The 22,848-nt window shown below is 28.1% G+C and overlaps 1 protein-coding gene across 1 annotated transcript in view; it reads left to right on the top strand.

The window, feature by feature from the left end:
- Positions 1-2,938: 2,938 nt before the first annotated feature.
- LOC119662757 (ATP-binding cassette sub-family G member 1) overlaps positions 2,939-22,848 on the top strand; it is a 68,816-nt gene continuing 48,906 nt past the window's right edge. Inside the window, exon 1 of the mRNA XM_038072503.1 lies at positions 2,939-3,241. The gene's annotated coding sequence lies outside the window, so the exon portion shown is untranslated. The remainder of the gene's footprint in view (positions 3,242-22,848) is intronic.

The raw sequence follows: 22,848 nt of genomic DNA on the forward strand, positions 1-22,848 counted from the left end.
TATATTATTTATATATAGCAGTCTAAAATACTAAAAGAATATCTGTTCACCGAAAAGAACATATTATTGTTAAAATTTTAAAGCAGGCAACTAATGACTAGAGGGGAAAACATCCTACCAAAAGTCATAAGCAAACTGTTCAATAAATTTGTGTTAAGCCGCATAGTTCTATTAGAACAACTTAATGTTAATTAAATATTAGTTAGTGTTAATTAAATATGCAGATAAAAAATAAATTGAAATAATACGTAACAACGTTGTCTTGCCTATCTGTTATAAGTTTGTGCATATTAATTTAATCCCTTTGAGTGCATATTGCGAAACAGTACAGTAATCCTATTGGGTGTGGTTCAAGATTAAGATTTTAAAAGATAATTATTGATTCACAATATAATTCTTTAAGTGAAGCAAATACGCAGGCAAGTTCATTTAGTAATTAGAATATTTTCAAAGAATAATTTAATTCCTTTACTCTTAGTATACGATTTTGCAATTAATTATTATTCTATATAGTAGAATATTATCGCATTGCTTTAAATACGATTGTTACTCAAAGAATTCTATTAGCATTAAAAATTATGCATTATAAATGTTGTTAATATTTAACTTAAAAGTATTTTATAGGACATAAATGTATATATATGCGTATGAAGACTATGTCCTCTCATTTATATAGTCAGGGGCCAAAAGAATAATGTGCTCCCCTAAAATGTATAACAAATATATAATATTTAATTTATATTTAAATATATATTTAATGCATATATATAAGTAACACAAATCAATTGTTACGTTATTTAATCTTGCATTATAAGAAGAGTGCTGGTGTACCAAAAGTCTCTAAAATATAAAAAGGGAAAGGAAAGGAATGGAAATAAGATTTAGCCTATTTTAATGCAATGAAAATAATGAATTTTTCGTTCTGTATGTGATATGAAATGAGTGATTTTAAATAAAGATCGTTTTTTATACTGCGTGTGTGTCTTTTTTACTTTTATACATTTGGTTGGAGTTTAATCAACTTGTTCACTTCACCAGAGATACGGTCAATCTCTATGCCTTTTTCTTTCAACTACAGCTTTAAATGTCTCTTCACTGGATCATCTTCATCCATTCTTCATCCATGACATGAGCAAACTAGCGAATCTGCAGAATTTTAATTCGTTGAAATATATCAAAGTCGTCTCTTTAAATGTCTCTTTCACTGGAGCGTCTTCATCCAGTCTACATCCATGATATGATCAAACCAACGAATCTTCTAAATGTTAATTCGTTAAATTATATTCAAGTCATCTGTTTCATGTCTCTTTCACTGGAGCGTCTTCATTTATTCTTCATCCATGACATGAGCAAATAGCGAATTTGTTGAATGTTAATTCGTTGAATTATATCAAAGTCGTCTCTTTCACTGGAGCGTCCTCATCCATTTCTCAGCCATTCTTCATTTATGACATGACTAAACCAAAAGTTCGTACAGCTTGTGGTTAATTCAGATACGACAGTCGTCGCCAACTCGTAAAGGCCACGGATCTTACGAAAAACTTTTCTCTCGAAAACTCTCAGTGCTGCTTCTGTGTACAGCATTCTTCTGCGTTTTTTTGTATGTAATGTGTAATTTTGTAATGCATTGTGCACAATTATGTTTACATTATGGATTTTTAAATTCTAACGTTTAAAGAAACTTTTCAATATTATTATTTTACTGTTTATTTCCGATTGAAAATATCCTGAATAAAAAAAATATGTTGATTAAAACTAATGTGTGTGTGGGGTTAAGCAGTGTTCAGGTTTCTGGTTATGCAAGTTGCTTTCTTATGTTCTTTTTTATTTGACAGCTGCCGTGGGTTTTTTTTTTGTTCAAAAATTAAAAGACAGAAACAATTGATTACCATTTTCAATTAATACAAACCTCAAAAAAAAACCCTTAATAATTCAAAATTTTAATATTGTATATAAAGAAATATTAAATAAAAATATTTGAATAATAAGTAAATAAACAACACTGTAATGCACTCCGAATTCACCGAATGCCGTACTAATAACAGCAGTTGCATATTAACAACACAAGCGCTGCACGTAAACAGTAAATTTTAAAGAACGCATCAGAAAAAAACGTAGCATACAGAACAGAACGATCCACCACAACGTAAACAGAACTAAAACCGTTTTGTTTAATTTTTGTTTTCTGATTTTTGTTTATGTATTTTTATAAACAAAGTGAAGTCAATGCTTGGTGGCTCTTGTGCTGTGCGAGACTCTGAATATTATAAGAGAAACAGCAGCAATATATTTCAGTTTCTCAGCGGCAATTGGCGTGTTAGCATGGTTCAAGCGAAAGAAATAGTTTTGTAATAAAAAACAAAAAAAAAATCGAATAAATCGGGGAAAAATTAAAAATTTAAGTATACACCATGCGTAGAAAATAAGTTCAATATAATTTAAAATTAAAACGAAATTTTTAATTAAATGCAAATGAAAATGCATTTGTGTTGAATAAAAAAAAATATATATTTCGAAAAAGTGCTACAACAATAACAAAACAAGAGGAAATTTCAAAAGGAAAGAGATGTTTAATTTTTTTTTGTTTAAGGAAATAATAAAATTTGAAGTATAAAATAAAATTTAATTATTCTTCCTACAAAAACAAAAATATTTGTAAAGCATTATATTCAAATAACAAAATAAAAATTGTGATAAGTGTTATTATTGTTTTGCTCCTTAACAATAAGGAAAATATGTAATGGTATACAGTGTGTTATTGTTTTTAAAATTTCTCTGTTAAAAAAATGTAAAAAAGCAAAAATAAGTGCAATTTGAATTTTTTTTTTGTAATAATAAATTTACATTTCTCCTGCGAGCCCTTATTTTATTGCATTTTGTGTGTTGTGTGATTGATTATCAATTTTTTATATTTCTGCGCAAAACTGTTGCATACAAAAACAACAACAACAATCGAACACGCATCGTTGTTTGAAAGTTTATATATGTATCTATGTATATATAAAAATAAACGCACCGCAAGCAAAGTGAAGTAAGAACAAATTCTTACCAATAACAATAACAACAACTCACAGCAAGAACAATTCGCTGTAAGAGCAGGAACCACAAAGTGCAGTCAAGAAAATAATTACCGTAAAAAGAAAAGTTGTTGTAGTAGAGAAGAAGAAGCAACATTAATAACTTTTGATATTCTAAAAGCTACAGCTACAGCTACAGCAACTGCACAAACAAAAACAAACAGGTTAGTTCCTTATCATAAGTATTTGACCTGCATGTATGTATGGTATATAACAGCTTGAGTTTTTCATTAGGGCTGTGAGGGAAGAAGCAAATGCCTAAGAATTTCTCCGCATTCACATGCGCAAATTAATCAGTTCTATATGGAAAAATGTAGGGCACTAAGCATAATTTTATGTTTTGTGTTTGATTTTTTTTTGTTTTTCTTTTTGTTTTTCTCAGTTGATATTTAATTGCTGTTATAAGTGTAAAATAAAAAGCAAAGAAAATATGAAAATGTGCATGTTTCTTGTGAAAGTTTGTGTGGAGTGTGGAAAAATTTTGTTTTAATAGCTGGCAGACAGTCAGGCATGCCTGCTTGCTTCATAGTACGAGTATCGAAAGAAATATCTTGGCATATTTGTAAAACAAAATAATAATGTAAATAGTTTAACATGTGAGTAAGTTTGAATAAATGTCAAGGTGAATTTTTCTAGACTTTATTTGCTGTTCTAATTATTTACTTATACATATATAAAAATATATAAAAACTTGCAAATTTAAATTCCTGAATAAATTATTTTTTTTACGTTTTACAAATTTCTTTCAATTTATTAGAATTGTCATATTAAAAAGTAATTTATTAGAATTTTCATATTAAAAAGTAATTTATTAGAATTTTGCAATTATTACAATTTATTTTGATTTCCAAATAAATTTCCAAACATATTTGGAAATTGCAATAATTGCTTGAATTAAATGAAATAAATTTCAAAACTTGGAAATTGAAATAATTGATTGAATTGAATAAAATTCTACAACTAAGTATCCAGTTCAGTATTGTCTATGGTACAATTGTGTTAATGATTATCAACTCCGAAGAATACATTTTCTCTCTATGAATTTTTCGGAGTCGCTAATAATTATATTATTATTGACAAAGGAATAAATAAAGAACTTAATCTATTTACATAGGATTTCCACAAATCTTAATTTCTAATTATATGTCTTAACTCATTAAGGCCATGTGCAAGTTCGAGTAAATTGGTAGTAAATTGAGGGAAATAGTAAATTATGTCGGTACGGCAGCGAATGTTGGTATTTACCAGAATTTCGAGTAGGGGAAATTAGGTAAATTACGTAAATTAGATATTTCCATTGTAAAAATTTTATAAGATGTTTAATAAATAAATAAATAAATTTAAAAACTTTTAACAGAAAAATAATAAATAATTGTAAATAAGTGCAGTTCATGAAATCCCTAAGAAATTTCAATTTACTTTACCTCAATTTACTCGAACTGTCACACAGCCTAAATGTTTTATTCGTTTCCATATTAACGTTTCTACGCCATATTACTTTGGGGCGTCCGCTTTTTCTTGCACCTTGAGAGTTCCATTGTAGGGTTACATGTACTATTTCGTTTGCGTCCTTCCAAAGGGTATGCACAATTCACTTGTATTTCCTACGCACTATTTCTTTCTCAATAAGAATTTGTTTCGATATTTACCACAAATGAGCATTAGTTATCGTACGGGGCTACCAAATACGGACTATACGTCATAAACATCTATTTATAAATGTTTGTAATTTACGAATCGCCTCTTGTTTTAAGTACCATGTACCGCTGCCGTAAATTAGCACAGATTTGACGCAGGAATTAAGTATTTGTATTTTCGTTTCTCGTTTTTTGGTGTTTTTTTGACCATATCCGAGAAAGACCGGAGAAGGTACCAGTAGCCTTCACTATTCTTTTCTTTATATCTGCATCTGTTCCGCCTTCAGTTTTTAGTGTGCTTCCAAGATACTTAAATCCTTCAACGTCTTCTATGGTCTTCCCGTATATTTTAAACTGATTGTTGTCACGTGAGTTCAGGCGCATGGGTTTAGTCTTTGAGGTGTTGATTTGAAAGGCGATTTGTACAGAGTCGCTAGCTGCAGTCATAAGTCTCTCTTGCTAATAATACATCCTTAATCAATTTTGTTATATAGAAAACATTTTCACCAAAATATTTATTTAGAGGGCTGCGTTGGATGGTCAGCCAAATTTTAATAAATTAACTAAATTTTTTGTTCTACTCTTTTCTTTGTTATTCAAATCCGTTTAACTTTTAAAAAAAAAACTTCTTTGTCATTATAAGAAAGCGTAGCTTTTTCGGCAAATCTAATTAAAACTTTGAAATATTTATTACTAAAAAATTTTAACTAAAAATATTTAATAATAATTTTCTATTAAATTGATTTTTAACGTCCGTTTTGACAAAAATAGTTGTTAAAATATTTTTATTAAATAATTTTGACTAAAAAATTCTCAATAAATAATTTTCTATTAAATTAAATTTTTAATGTCCGTGTTGACAAAAAAAAACTAAATTCTTAATATGAACTATTGTTTTCAATACAGATGTATTTTGAACAGCAGTAAATTATTAAAATAAATTTTTTATTATTTATTAATTAATTGAGTTTCTGACTGACCATACAGCTGTTTTGAATATTGACAAATAACATACCTATCTTTTGTGATCTTAGAATAATTTCTTATATTTAATTAATTGCAAATAGTTTTTGAGTAGTAAATAATTTTCACAAATTTTTTTTTTTGCGGTTTTTAACTTCAGTTATGACGAAAGTATCTATTTTTTACTAAAAAATTTTCACTATAAAAGTTTTCATTAAAAAATTTAGATTTACTTATTTGTATATAATTGTTTAGAATGCAAATACTAAGGGTTGAACTTGAACCCTGTCTAATTTGAAATGCAGTCTTACGAGCTAGTCACCCAAACCAATACCGTATCTTGGTTTGTGTTAGTCAAACTTGGAATTTCGTCAAACTGTTGTTATTGCTTCATCAACATATGCACTTGCTGTGTTGTTTTTAGAACAAGCGTTTACAACAACAGTTATATGTTAGTATACTAAATTATTATTACATTTATTGTACTGCCATATTTTATTTTTTAAAAGTATTATTTTTTACAACTAATTTAACTTGTCTATAACACTCCCGAAGGAGAAAGACAAAAATGTATCAATTCAGGTGTAGCACAAGGATCTATTCTGCCTATTTGCATATTTGAAACTAGACTTTAAGTTGACCTATCGACCTATTGGACTGCAGCACTTCGGGTAGCTTCTGCTTATTAAACTGTATCCGAGCCAGCAGTTCTGGTGATTAGTCGAACCATCCCTATCGATATCCAGGCACATGAACGGAGAAAACGCTAGGAACAGCGATCGACAAACAACTCAACAGGTCTTCAAAATATAAGAAAACAAACTTTCCAGAAAACTTTGATTTAAGAGGAAGATGGACGACAATGTTAATTCCGAATATAAAGTCATGGACGGAATGGAATTTCGGCGAGATTGACAATTATGTCACATAGTTCCTACCTGGTCATGGATAGTTTCGAAAATATCTATACAGAATGCAAAAAGCAGAGCAGCCCAACTGTATATACTGCGGCTTAGTTAAGGACAATGCTGAGTATACTTTTATCAACTGCGAAAGATGGCATCAACCGTCACTTCATGGTTGTGTATATCGTTGAAAAAATGATAGAACGAGCAGAAAATTGGAACAAAACCATTTCATTTCATGTGCTAAGGAAAAAGAAGAAAGACCTGGGTGCAAACTAATCTAAAACGAAGAGCAGTCTGATGATTTTCCAATTTGGATGAAGAGTGTGAGCCTGCACGCAGGTTTTGCGAAAAGCATATGGCATGGATGGCCAACTTATAAAGGATCCTCTCAGAAGTATTGCGAAGTGGGTGTGTTTTAGTTCGTATACTACAAAGTAGAAGTCGTACACACCATTCCAGCGACGGTCGGTTTAATGGTGCATAAAGCATTCCACCTCATCCCCACCACAAAAATAAAAAAATCATTAATTTAAGTTATATAATTAATGACCGTTAGAACGATTTTTTTATTTTAGATTATAAAGTGTATGTAACCTAAAAAAAGTCGTAAAAATGTCTCTTGTTATTTATTATTTGGACTTCAGTTTTGTTAATCTGTATAACAATATTGTGAAATGTTCTTAACAATGTTGTAAAAATAAATTCATAACAATTCAGTTTATTACACCTCATCGATATGTGCAATAAATTCAATATAGGAATTTATTGTAAGTATACTTAAAATAAACTTATAAATAATTTATTATTATTTAATTCATAAGTACAATGTGACTTTAAATTACAATTCAGTAGAATTAGGTAATTTTTTAATATGGGTTATCCATACATTTCGTAAATTTCATTTTTATAATAGTTTACAATCTTTTTAAGTGGAAAATATTTATTGATAGGTAAATAATTATTTTTTTATAATCTGTCAAAAAAGTTAGGATAGACTAACCAAATCGGAGATAGACATTTTGTTCCATCACATATGGAAGTACTGCTTCACACAAAAATTTTTTTGTGGGTTTATGATTGTGCAAAGCTGGTGTAATATTATAGTTGGTTTTGCAAATTGCATATGTAAGATATTGCATACTTTGGGAAAAGTTAAAGTGAAATTTCCAAATACATTATAAATCAAATACACTATTTGTTAGGAATTCCAAAATAGTTAAAAACTAATTACACCTGAAGAAATATTTTCGCTGTTACTTCAAAAATTGTAATCTTTTGTTAATAAGTATGACAAACTAATTTTGCCCAAATCACTAACTACGACAGCTACTAAAAACTTGCATTTTTTTGTGGTTTTTTATTTAATCTTTAAAAAGTAATCTTCAGTTATTACAATAATAAAAGTTTTTCTTGCTTGTTTTCGAGTTTTCAGTAAAAACAATTTACTAAAAGGGCTACGTAATCTATTCGAATATAATTAGTACATATATAACGTTTAAGTATTATAGTACAAAGTATTATTAAATATTGTATTAAATTATAATTGCACTTCCAAAGTATGGAAATAAAATCATTGAAATTACATAAAATCAGTCTTCACTTTTGTATATTTACAAGCACTTTATTTTTGGACTCAATGCTTTTAGCATAGATGCAAGTAAAAAACTCTTTTTCAACGATCATATTTGCTCATAATTATTGAAGCATACACTTAAGCACAAGAGCAGTCATCAAGGTATACAATTACACATACACATTAGAAGAACTAGCACCTGATGCTCGTGAATTGCTCATAAGCGTACGCATGTGCTATTCATGAGTAAATGCTGGCTACGAGTGCATAAAAATGATGCTCGTGAATTGCTCATAAGCGTACGCATGTGCTATTCATGAGTAAATGCTGGCTACGAGTGCATAAAAATATGTTTTTAAATTTATTCTCGCCAGCTCATTTCGTACACAGAGCGGACTTGGTAACGAATAGCTTAAGAACTTAAGAACTTTAAGCTTAAGAAATTTTTTGGAGTGTGCGGGAGCGTTTACTTATACTGTTCATAATTTAATCGAATTGTATATTTAATTTCTTTTATTTCTTTTTAAAAACATAAATCAAAAATTTCTAAGATTAAGATTATTTAAAACTATACCTTAAGATTACAGTACTCTTTAAACATCTATTATATCTGTAAAAATGCCGTTGGCATGCAGTTTCCAATTTTTAGGAAGTAAAGTTCATAGCGAGAATGGGACCTAAAAGAAATCCGGTCAATATATTTAATGCTAATCCGATGACAACAAGGATTAGAGGCAGAACGAAGCTGAGATGGAAGGAAAACGTGTACGAGAACACCAGGAAGCTCGGAGTTCTGAATTGGAAAACAACTGCACAAGTTCGAAGCAGGTGGAGGCAGGTTGTGAAGGAGGCCAAGGTTCACACTGGCCTGTAGTGCCGAATGAGAAGAAAAAGAAGATAAAAGTTCCTTACGAACTTCTCTAGAAGTTTCTTCTAGAAGAAGAAGATTAAATATAAAAGTTGTTACTTTATTTTTTGGTTGTTCATGCAAAGATATCATCTTGCATATAGTATATGATAACTTCGTTTGCCTTTGTACATCTATAAGAACATGTTTTTACACATGGATGTACGTTGTCTAATAAAGACGTTAATTGCAAGGAGTATTACAATAAGAATGAACGGCAAGTATTGCGGGCTAAGAATCTCTGTTCTAGGACAACAATATAATTCAAAAGTAATGATGAATGATGAGAGCTGATATCTTCACAGCTGAAATTAAACGCTATAAAGAGTTTAACAAATACGAAATTTTACTGAATAATTTTAGTCAGTATAGTGGAATATTTATTGTTATGATATATTTGTATAATTCTCTGCTATTTAGATCTGAGTGAACTAAAGCTTGTTAATGATTTTTCCTAGATTTCTCAAATACTCTGTAAATAAATAAAAGGTTTTAAAAGGCTTGCCTTTTGTTAACAGATAACACTTTGGTATGACATGACTTTAAGCACAATGTAAAACTATTTTATGGTAGTAGTTCATCGTATGATACATTATTTAATATTTTTGTTGATTACAATAACATGTGTTATTGTTTAATGAATAAACTCACTGATACTTATGATGTCTATAAACTCATAATCAGTGACAACAAAAAAAAAAAATTCTTACGTCAGTTGATTATTGGATTGAAATTTATATACTAAATATAACATATGTATGTGTATCTATCAGTTTCTGCTTATAATTCACTCAACTTTTCTCCTGTGAAATATATCATCAATATGCAATTCATTAACTGTAATTATTTCACATAACATTATCTCAAAACACACAATTAAACGTCTATGGATAAATGTTTAGGCAGTAACAAATGTATCTTTCTTCGATAGCAAATTACATATGCAAAGTATCTTAAATATAGCTTTGGCTAAATAGAAATTAGTTTGATTTTCTTTTACATTACGATTTGAATGATTTTTTTAATGATTTTTTCAATGATTTTTTCAATGATTTTTTTTGTTATTTTCACTAAATGTCGATATTGCGAAATTGTGTTATTTTAACTTTTTTAATTAAATTATTTTTATTTCTTTAGCTATAGCGTTGCTTAAGCAAACTTAATAAAATGCAAAAAACAATTGACAGCAAATTTAAATTCATTAGGTTCAATGTAGTCAGCAACGTCGCTCTGAAGAAAGTGAGATACAAACATGAAAAATTCAATATTAGTTTGCAGATACATGAATACGAGTTTATTTGTATTTACAAAGTATTCGCTTACGAGTAATTATTTTTTATTTGTTGGATTTGTTTTGTATGAACTGCCAACTTTTTGCTACCACATGTGGAACTAACCTACCTTAAATTTTTTTCACGTTCATATACATATATCTCAAAGACTTCTGTTTGTAAGCAAATTGCAATTATATTTATTATGACAAATTTTATATGAGATTTATTATATATATTCGGTTTTTTATGGTGTTTTCTTTAGAAATTTTTCTACATTTTTCTACATATATATATACGTAGAATTTTGATCTTGCATCACATATGTATATTAACATATTGAATGATTTTTAAGTAGAATTATTTGAAATTGAAACTAATTGACATCCGACGAACTTTGCTTATTGTTAAATTTTTTTTTGAGTTTCTTATGTTATTCTTTTACGAAAATCATATAACTTAAGTTTTTACTATATTTATTTTTATAATTGATTATTTTGTATAAATGGAGAGACATTTTATAATTTAATTGAAACTAAATAAAGAAACGACAAATGAAAGGTCGTTAACAAATGTGCTTTATGTGAGAATTATTGCTTTAAAGTCTTCGAACATAATGTTATTCTAACATAATACTAGAATTCGAACATTTGGATCGAATGCTTTAAAAATGCTTAAGCAGTTCGAGTTATTCGAACAGCAATTCTGCTTCAAATTCGTAAACATTTTCTTATATTTAAAAACAATGTACGAGTTTTATTATTATTATTTATTATTAATTTAAGGAAATTCGTATAAAATTTTGCATAACTTTTCCTTAACATATAATTCTAAATATGTAATTTAGATATTAAAAACCTTTTGTAATACTCTTCTCCAGATGACTCTACCGTTCGAGCATTCTCTAGGCCCATGTTATCTAGAGTGTCACGTATACGTCAAAATCAAAATTGTTGTTGCTTTCAATGCAAGTTAAAAAATTTAAAGTGAGAGAAAAAAACAAATGTCGGTTTTAATTCGATCATGAGAGCCGAGTTTATCTGTACCTCGCCACTTAGTCAAAGAAGTATTGTATGTATGCATATATTTCCTTTAAAAGTTAGGCACAACAAAAAAGTATATAAGTAAGAGTATACGAAAATACGAAATAGCCAAATTTGACGTGCCCGTGACATTTTACATAACATGGGCGCTAGTCTGCTTAATTATTTAAGCAGAGATAAAGTGTTCTCTCATGTTTTCTTTCTCTAGCTGCCTCTTCAAATACTTTTTAATACAATATCGATTTCATTTGTAACAACATAATTCCCTGAATGGTATCATAATAAATCTCATATATGTATATTTATTAACCATATATATCCTATGGTAGATTCTAAAATAAATATCCTTTAGCTTGTAGAAAACTATATATCTTACGTAGACTTATTGCCTGAATAATCACACTACTTCATCATTTTGTAGTATCGTCTATGCTGTAATATGATAATAATATGATTTAAATTCCAATTAATAAATTACTGAGTAATATCAACTGAAACTAATATAATTAGTAATGATAAAATTATTACAGTTCACATATCAAATGTCTCATTCCCCCGAAGTGACAATTTTATGAAAGTTAATAATAGTCTATTCTCATGTTGAAAGTAAATCACGATCCCGAAATCTAAAAGAAAGTGCTATTCTAACAACATTTCTCTAAATTAATCAGTACTCGTAATGAGAAAAATAGCATATAGAGAAACTTTTAATGTCACAAAAAACAATGTGATATTGAAGAACGGGCATTCATTATTATCAGTGGTCTTAGGAAATATTCGAAATATTTATAGTCCATATATAATTTGTTCGGGTTGCAAGTGTCAGGTTTAGAACTCGTGCCTGTCAAATTAAAAGCGATGATTAATCGTTGTAAATAGTTGTAAAACTATTCATATATCTAGCAAAAATAAAACTTTTCTCAAGCTGGTTGTATATTTTCGTCATTATGCTAAAGTATGAATTCTGGCATTGTCTTTCTCTTAAGAAAATACAATACCCTTACATTTATATTTTTACTTTGCATATACAAAGTTGAAGTACTTCAGCGTTTTATATCTTCGCTAGCTGGCGTACCACAACTGTATCTGGCACAACTCTGTTGTAACAATTATGTATATTTCTTATATTTTTTTGCCTTTATTTTTTTTTTGCGATTCATAGAAAAAGCCATTAAATAAGAGATAAATAATTTCAGTTCCATTTTGCTTGGCTGCATAAAAACAAAAAAAATATAATTTTTTCGCAAGTAGTAGCACAAAAATAGAAATAATTTTCTATAGTCGAGGTCTTGATCAAAAGATAAAAGAAATTTATCCGTTCATGGTAATGATTTTTTCACAATTGAATGAATTCTTTATTTATTATAAGATTTTTACTTAAATGCATAAATCAAATAATGAAATATGTTTGGGTTGAAGCATCATAAATATTTTAGCAGAAAAGTGAAAAGTAGTAAAAATAATATTTGCCGAAACTATAACCATTTCAGAATTACCTATGATCTTTTCATAGATAGTTTTATCTGTGATGTGAGTACTTATTGTGATTATAACTTTTTAAAGCTGTTTTTGAAATTTAATTGTAATAGTCTTGAAAGAAAGATGATACTAAAGTAACCCTAAAGCTAAATCGTACAATTGCACGATTAGATCCAGTTTTTTCAAATTGTTTCCAAATTGAAATAAGGTACATGGTAGTTTATATAGTGATTTTTTGAATTTTTCGAAGGTTATTAAATATAGGAGTATCTTCATCTAAGAGTTGCAAATTTTATTAATCTCATAATCAATTTTATAGATTAATTTTATATTGCATTTATTAAATAACAAATAATAGTTTAATTATATACACTATTTTTATACCAATTTGCGTCTGCCATTGTTCTTGAAGGTCTTCCAGCATAATTTACAGAAAGACTGACAGCAATAGGTGAATTTATGCAGAGAACCTTTAAACATAGCCTTATGTAGCCTTACGCCTGAACTGAGCAAAAAGGTTTCGGAATACAATTGAAAAAATTGGGTGGCGTAAAGGTTTAAAACCTACACTGACAGAAATATCCATATTGTGAAATTGTGTCATAATAAGCGAGTTGATTCAACGAACAAATTTCTATTGAAGAACTTTTCTTCTATTGAAGAAAATTATGCGTTTCTGGTCTTAATACTCTTATGGGTAAAGTTTCTTTATTTGTATCTATATTTCAAATCAGGGCGAAGGACCTATAATCCAGTTTCTTATTCTTAATAGAATAGAATAGAAATAAACAGGGTACCGTCTCCTAACGAAGTTGATCTTTTGTGCTGCTACAGACCCTAACCGACATTCCGCTCTTCGAATAAAAGTCAAAATGTCAGCCGTTGAGGACCTCCTAATGCCAGAAGAGGAAGTAGTTCTCTATCCTGTGATCTACTCCCGGCTCAGATCAAGACTGGACAGTCTTAGAGAATGTGACTGGAAGTCTCGTCTGCTTCTAAGCAGAGTCAACAATCTATCTCTTCGGACAGATCCATTAATTTAAGCTTATAACGTAGTCCGTAGTAACCCGTTAAATATCCCACCACCAGCAAACCCAACTCTGTTCTGCTGAGAAATGATACCTTATCATAACTTTAGGGACGAGCCAGCTCTTATTCTTAGTTAACTTTAAAATTAATTTTAGTGTTAACTCACAAATAATTTTTAGAACTTTTTTTTCTAGCAGGAAGAATAAATATGAACTTTGTAGTATCAGAAAATAAAAGTAATAGTGTTTATTAATCACATCAGGTAAACCACCGGTACTAAAACATACAGAATAATTTATTATTTTACAGCTTCTTAATATTACATATTTATTTAGTCGTAATTGTTTTTTGCTTAAAGTAAATAATTGCTTATTAAATATTGATATAACATAATAAATTTTGTCAAGAAACCACAAACGGCTATTCGTAACTATAAATGAGTCCGTAGGAGGTAGTATAAAATTAGTACTTTTTCACTTAATTTTAATAATTTATAATAGAATTTTATAAATTAAGTTTATTTAATTTTTATTTTTTATTCAAATATTTACTTAGTATACTATAAGCAAATATTTGTATATTTACTACTTAGTATACAATTATAGTATACTATAATTGTACATTAAAATGTTCTAACTGCTGATTTCATATATTTGTCTTTTAATTTTGAAATTTTTTATAAATCATTACAACATTCGGTAAACACATGTAAAGATCACATTTCCATATTTCCAATATACTTAAATAATAAATTAAAGTGCTATATAAATATAAAATAAAATTAATAATTATTAAATTAATAAGTTAGATGCCTAACTAAATTTTTTTGGATATACTTTGAAAATTGTCAAGATAGATAGATTAAGAGCTTCGAAAAAGAGTTATCATTGTCAATAAATACTACTATGTACTTGTAGCTGTTAATGGCACGGTGGCAAGCCCACTATGCTTGCCGGAATTGTAATTGAGTTCTAGCAGCACACAGCATATGTAAACCAAGAAAAAAAATGATCGTTCCATTCATTTTAAATCTAGATCTAAGACAATACCACACAATAATTATTAACATAATCCTTCATTAGTCCTTGTTGGGCCAGTCCATATGAAACGGTCCTCCCTTTCTACCTATGATTTACGATGTGACTTAAAGCGATTTATCGTAACTTCCTTAATTCTTGATTGTCTCGTCAGTATAGTCTACATTTATTTTCGTCGAAACAACGTCTAGTGGAACACTAGCACCACTAATACCATTAGCAATTTACTATAGGTATAGACATGCCGCTAATTGAATAATGTTCACAACAAAACTTTTTTTTATTCAGTTGTTTTTAATATATATAATATAATATAACTATGTCTAACTAAATTATTCGGTCTATAGAGTTTGGAAAAAGAGTTATCATTATTTATATAGGTAATACTGCGAGCTCAGAATTCGACTGGGATATAGAACTTTTTCTCAACCAATAAAACTTCTCAACTGATTCTAGTATATGTTAGATTAATAATCCTATCGGTGCTTTCTTATGACTCAGTTACTGGTACGATAACACAGCATATTAAGGCAGTAAAAGTAGTGCACAAGAGAAAATTTTCTTCCCACGACTGCTGTATACATAAAATTTATTACCTGTGTGGGTCTTACTACTTTTTTACCATACATGTCATGAGGATAAGAGAGGTTTGTTCATCATATTAAGTTATATTAAAAAGACTTAATTTTGGTTTTTTTAAATAAGACAGGCAAGAGAGAGGTTTTAGGTCTTGTTTTATATTACTAAATAAATAAAAAAAAGATTTATTCACCTATATGCTTATAAAGTAGGTTTTAATACATATAAGATTTTTCAACATATCAATCCGTATTATTAGAAAACTTGTAACTTACGAAGGTTAGTAGATCGAAATATTTCTTTAAATTCATATGCTTATGGTATGACCCAGTTGAAATCAGATAAGAACGAAGAACGTATCAATTGATTAATTTAGATTACATTTCAATAGGAGGACTCATACAATAGTTACTGTCGAAGTTATAAATCATTATAGGATAAGAAATATATTATTTACTTACAATATTCTGCCAAAGTCTATGGGTATTAGTGACATTATTCGGTTTAGTAAAGCTGTCTTGGCATAATTGTTGTGAAGATATGGTATGTCGTTCAGACTAACTGCCTTCTTGACTTAAAAGTACTATATTAACCTCCGCCTACACCGTACCTTAGCTTCAAGTTGTAGATAAATTTGTTGTATTTCATAGAATTTTAGAATAAATTTGAACTGAAAGCAAATGTGTTGAGTTGAAAGTAGACTGAATTTGATTACGAATTAACGTTGAATAATTGAACGTTTCGTTGGCATAAAAACCTAATTCTGATTTTTAATATATAACAAGTGAGCAACACTAAGGAAAAAATAAAACAGCAGATCCACTATTTGCTGATCCACATAGCAAAGCAAATGTGAGAATTAATAGAACACGTAACAAAATACTAATTATTTATATGAAAAATTGAAAAAATATGTAATTTCAAAATTTATAACTTTATATCATATAATTACGCCTTCTGTTTTTTAATTATAGGTTCGATAATTAATCACTACTTTGAGTTAAGATACATAAAAATGTATCTAAATGTCAGCACCTTTTCTACCGTAACTGCTTAAGATTACTTTATTTAACGTTTTTATGATTTTAAATAATTTATTTGTTTGTAAAAATTAAATAAAATTTGTTAGTTAATATTAATATTAAAAGTTTAGTAAAATCATTTCAGTGTCCAATTATTTATTTAATAAATTGATTTATTCATTCGTTATAAATATTCATTCAATAAAGTTATTAATCGTTTTTCTCGTTTTTGGCGTTTTTTTTTTCATTTTTGACATGAATTTTGGTGTTATAAAATTCGTGGCTCCATCATCAAAGATACTGACCTAACCTACTAATTTTGGTGTTAATCTATTGCTATCGCATTGTATCTGACACATTTTTGACTATTTATAATTTGGATTTCTAACTTTTAATTTCATGCAAATTGGTTAGTCACAACAATTAATTAATGTTAATAATAAACACATAGATAAATGCAAATTATCATATTATTACTGCTCATGAATGCTTTCTGTTGATGATTGAAACAAAGATGGTTTTTTTTTTAAATTATAATATATATTACTATATATATATAATTTATATTATACATTAAAAATACTTTTAAATAATTTCCACAAAAGGTCATCACCGTTCTGCTGTAATTACTTTTAAGTATGGTATGAGAGATATATATGACAGTTCACAATAATATATCTATAAGATATAATGTATTTTTATTTCTTTGTTTATTATTAATAAATTTCAATTTTATTTAATAAAAATAATTTTTAACATTTGTACTTATATCATCTCCATCCGTTTGATAGTAAAAATACATAATAGCTAATCTATATAATTACGTAATAATCTATACTGGGCAAAGGCTACCTACAAATTGTCTCCATTTTTGACTTCTTACTGCGACTTCTCTGAGCTCAACAATATTGATCTGCCTATGATCTGCCAAAATGTGTTATCTGTTGGTTTCGTTTAGTATTGATCTGCGCCAGATAATCTTAGGCATTTTTCTTCTTGTACTGCTTCGCGGATTATACGTAAGGACTTGAAAACAAATTTTATTCGATGGCTTTCGTAAGGTGTGACCAATACAGTCAAACTTTCTTTTGCGGATATTTATGTTGTTTATCGTAAGATATAGAATAAAAATTATGTCAAAATACTAACTTTCGTAAAATTCGAGTTTATGCGAAAATCAATTTATTTTTTCACCACTATGTTAATTGTTGTTGCTGCACTCCATAGAGATCTATTAAGTAGATAACATCAAAGTAATTACAAACACGTATACATAGGTTAGAATGTGGATAGGCGATGATGGTGCGAAATGGGATGGAGTTGTTTGGTAGTAAGAATGCATTGGAGAGAAATAATTAATTGATTGGTGATTTTTGGAAGTCCATTTTTTAATATTTTCGAAGGAATTAATAAAAAAAGTTATGTAAGTAGATTAGAAACTTTTTTTGTATAAGAAAAATTGCTGTTGAACAACCAACAAACAACTTGGTTTATTGGAATGATGTTGGTTTAAAGAAAATAGTTATTATTAATTGGTATGGTGAATTTATACAAAACCTCACACAGTTTCGCTCTGTTAAACACGCTGGTTGAATATATAAGGTTGTTACTTCGGATCACAGAAAAATATATAGAATATATTTTATATGAATTTTTGACTATTAGAAAGCTGTTCGCAAAATGGGTACCGCGTATTTTTCAAGAGAAGATATTGTTAATTATTAGATTCTTTAGTAGCTATTTAAAGAAAGTAAATAATAAATGAGTATAAAGTTATATTGAAGAAAGTACTTAAGAAAAGGCAACTCAGAATATTAAAGAATTAGTAAAATTAGAATTAGTAAAATCAAAAAAGTTAGTGAATTAAATATAGAATTTTTTTGTGAAGAGTCGGAAAATATCAGTTTCATAAATTCCATTATAAGCACAAAACAAACGACAAACTTTTTTAATAATCCTAAGAATAAACACATAAAGCAAATCAATGATTTGATAATTAAAAGGGTCCTCTTAGATAATGTACATACTTTCCTTTGATCTCCTTTGAACAGTGCTTTCTAATTACCCGGATAATATGAAATGAATTCGGAAACATCGAGCGAAACTAGGAAACTAGCCAGGACCGAAAAAATCGCGTTAAAATCATATTAACAGTTTTTTTCGATTATCATGATGTGGTCCATTTTTTGGTTTTTGCATCACAATAATGTATCATTTTAGACTACAACAATTCTTCGGCACCATTTTGCCAAAAATTCAATTTATATTGTTTTTCAACCATTGGATTTAGCATAATGTGTCTTCTAATCGTCCCCTAAGTTCAAGAAATCACTCCAAGAACACCATTTCAATATTATTGAGGAGTTAAAAACTTGATCGTTCGGCGTTTGAAAGCGATTCCGAAAATAGATTTTAGCATTTGTTTTAAGTATTAAAAAAAGGGAGTAAAGCAGTTTGAGAACGATGAAATAGATTTAGAGGAAAAAAAATTTACAGAAGGCTTATGTGTATCTATAAGAAAAATGTTTATAAATTGATTTTTGTTTTTATTTTTGAAGAATTATCTGTAATTTTTATAAAGGGATGTTTATACAGATAACTATGTAAACATAAAAATAAAAGTAAAAACCAATTTATAAACTTTTATTTTAAAGATTCATTTAAGTGTGTTTTAAAACCAAATAAGTACATAAAAATAAATAAGCACTATTCTAAAAATTTAAAAATTATTAACAATTTCATCTTAATTTTTTTATTGTACTATTACGTATTAACAATATTATGAAATAAAAATTTTTAACTTGTTATATGTAACGTCCGCTAGTAACAATACTTAATTCTGGTAAAGATCGTCAAAAGTCTTTCGTAAAATCTTTGTAAGATCGATCTGGAAGACCGTTTGTAAAATTTTAGGTATTCTGTCATTTTCATATGCCTTATTTTTACATCTTTATTTTCGAGTTGTTAGTTTTGTGAGTAGACCATGGAATTCTTCACACTCTACTATAGATCCACATTTCGAAGGTCTCAATCTTCAGTCTGTCTAATTTTTTTTTTGGTTTACAGCGCGAAATTTTGTAGATTTGGTTATAGTTTTATCTTTCTATATTTTTATAAGTTTCGTTGTTGCAGATCTTGCCATTATTATATACGACGTTTAATTTCTTCAGATCTACTGCAAGTGTTAGTTATGAGGGATCTCAAGTAGTTAAATTTATCTACTACCTTGAAATCTGTAATTATCGTTACATTTGGTTGGGTGTTATTTTGTCTATCAACTATCATAACTTTTGTTTTGGAAATATTTATCCCTAGTTTAGGGAGGCCAAGGTTCACACTGGATTATAGTGCCAAATAAGAAGCAGAAGACCCCTAGGCTATAACGCCGACTTATGGATGTCAATTTCTTCATTAATAGGGTGAGCTCATTTTTATTGGATACCAAAATGAGTGTGTCGTCCACACAACGCAAATTATTAATTTTGTTTTCCTCCTATATATGTATATACCGCTGTGGCGTCTACGTGTCTGACCTACAACATAAATTATTTGAACATCGCGTTCGAACATCTTGTTCGAACATATGAATGATTGAAACAATTAAAGTAAATATTGTAAATAAGTACTTGAAATGAAGTACTACTACTTTCTGGAGTGTGAACGAACAACGAATTACATGTTATTTGGTTTACTCGCACTTTTGCTTCATTATTATCAAAAAGGATTTTTATCAGATTGAGCAGGTGGTTTGGTATACCAAGCTCTTCTGAAATCGACTATAAGTGATTCTACTTAAGGGAATCAAACGCTTTAGTGTAGTCCACAAAACAAAGCTATATTCTCTTGACTTTTCTTTTATTATTTGCCGGATGTACTCTTGTGCTTTTTTCGGAGACAAATCCACTTTGCTCTTCTGCAAAGTATATACATATTATATATATTATATATAAATAAATATGTAAAATATGTATTTTAGGATTTTTATAGAGCCAGTATAATAGTATATCAATACATTTACGTTTACGTCGTATTAACAACGAAGTTAGAAATAATTGTTCCATTTTCACAAATTTTAATTAATTAAATAATTTTTAATTTTTATTTTAATTTTTATTTTAATTTTTATTTGAATTTTTATGTTTATTTATTTTACATAAAAAAAGTTTATACACGAAAAACACAAATAAAATGTTAGCTCATAAACGAAAGATTCGATCAATAGCAGATCTTTCATTTGGTCTTTAGAAAGACGGAAAAGCTTGCTGTCTCGCAAAAGACCGGTACCAGATTACTAAAGATCTTTCAAACGATCTTTTTTTGAATGTAGTGAGCTGAAAGATTGTTGCCAGAATTGTCCTGTTAGTTTAATAAACAGCCAAAATTGCAGTTATAAGAGATAATATGGTAACCAACTACCTAAGACCAACTACTTAAGATATTAAAAAATATTTGGACTTAATGGTTTATTTTCCTGAGTATTCAATTTTATATAATGATTATCGCAGAACCTTTTTTTGGATATATTTTTTGTAGTATTTGAATAAAAGAATTTATAAATAAAATAAAAACAATCAAAATGTAAACATTGTAAGTGGCAATTAAAATAAATATTAAACAGCACATTATTAAAAACAAATTGTTTATATCAACAACAATAAATATAAAAATAAATGAAATAAAAAACTTAAAAAATTTGGTTTGATGCGTTTTTTAAATATTTAATGGATTTATAAACAAAATTGCTCATTATTATTAGAATTGAATAAATATTTGTGTTGTGTTTCCTAGGGAAACGTGACAATTTTGTTGACAATATATATTCTTAAACTTAGAAATTTTTTTTTTAATTTTTTAATATGTTAATTTTATTATTTGACACTAAAATATAATAAAATTTGCATTTTATATTGTACATGCGCCGTTAGTGACTTTATTTCGCTAGACATCATCTGTTAACTTGGATGGATGTTTTTTTGTTTGTCACTCTTCAACAAAGATACTGCCATTAAAGTTAACTCATTTTCTAGTAATAATGACTTGGCAATATGTTAATAGAAGTATTTCACCAGTTGAAGGGCTTAAATGATAATACGCTGTGTATATTAATTTTATGAGCAAACACGCAGACAATCTGTTCTACATTTTATCGGCAATTTCTTTTTCTTTGCTTTTTTTTTTTTTTTTTTTTGTAATATGTTATAAATTATCAACTCAAATTATACAATTTCATAGTTCAAGGAAACATATATGTAAATTTGTAGACTTCTCTTATATTACTTTTATAATAATATGATATGTTTCTAATATATATATATCTATATATATATAGAAACAAATAAATATTTTTCTTTATAATTGTTTGAATTAATTATTATGTTATTACACTCAATACATTCTGCAGGAATTTTCAAAATTTCAAAATGTAACCCTAAGAAACATATTCTATACTCCCTGCTGTTGTGGTGTGGTTAGCATTCATTTAGGAAAATAGATCATCATTTCAACAATTTTGTACGTTCTCTAACATAAACACAAACGATGAAATGAAGATATGACAATTTCCTTCATAGTCTAAAACAAAAATGGGTTTCACATTTAAAGTGAGGTAGATTACCATACGTCGATTGTATTACATGACCTATTAGAAATAATAAAGGTAGTAGCTGTTAACAACTCCATTAATGTACAATTCATAATTTTTCTACTTAATAAAATAAACTTACTAATACGATTGTTTCTCAACCCTATAACTAATAAAATTAGTGCAACTCTAAAATGTTTTGACTAAACCAACTTACTATGTTTTAAATATCCCTGTGAAGGGGACATTGCTCTGACTGTGTTGACATCCAATCCAATCATTCAGTTAATTAAAATATATGGACAAATTTTTTATCAAAGTGAAATTAATATGCCATTGTACTTTGAAAAATCGGAGCAAATTACAACTGAACATAAAACCTAAAGATAACATAATAACTGAGATCCTTACCTTCAAGCTTCATTATATCTTCTTCAATTGTTGTTTTGAATTTTTTCAAATACGAGAAAACGTCATTTTTAGGTTTTTCCAAAACTTTAATCAATTTTCGTTTTCGTATAGCGCCGTTTTGTGAACACGTGCAAAGATATTCCGGGAAAACACTTTACATTGAAGGCTATAAAAAAACACTGTACATAGTACTTTAGTACATAGTACATAGTTTCCAATAAATTCTTTAGTAAAAATTTTCAAAGTTTTTTCTAATGCCTGCTTGTTTACTAATGACTTGAAGTTTATATATATTTTGTTTTTTATTGACGACATTATTTCTAAACGGCAC

The sequence above is a fragment of the Teleopsis dalmanni genome, chromosome X, assembly GCF_002237135.1.
Source record: "Teleopsis dalmanni isolate 2A chromosome X, ASM223713v2, whole genome shotgun sequence".
NCBI classification, from domain to species: domain Eukaryota; kingdom Metazoa; phylum Arthropoda; class Insecta; order Diptera; family Diopsidae; genus Teleopsis; species Teleopsis dalmanni.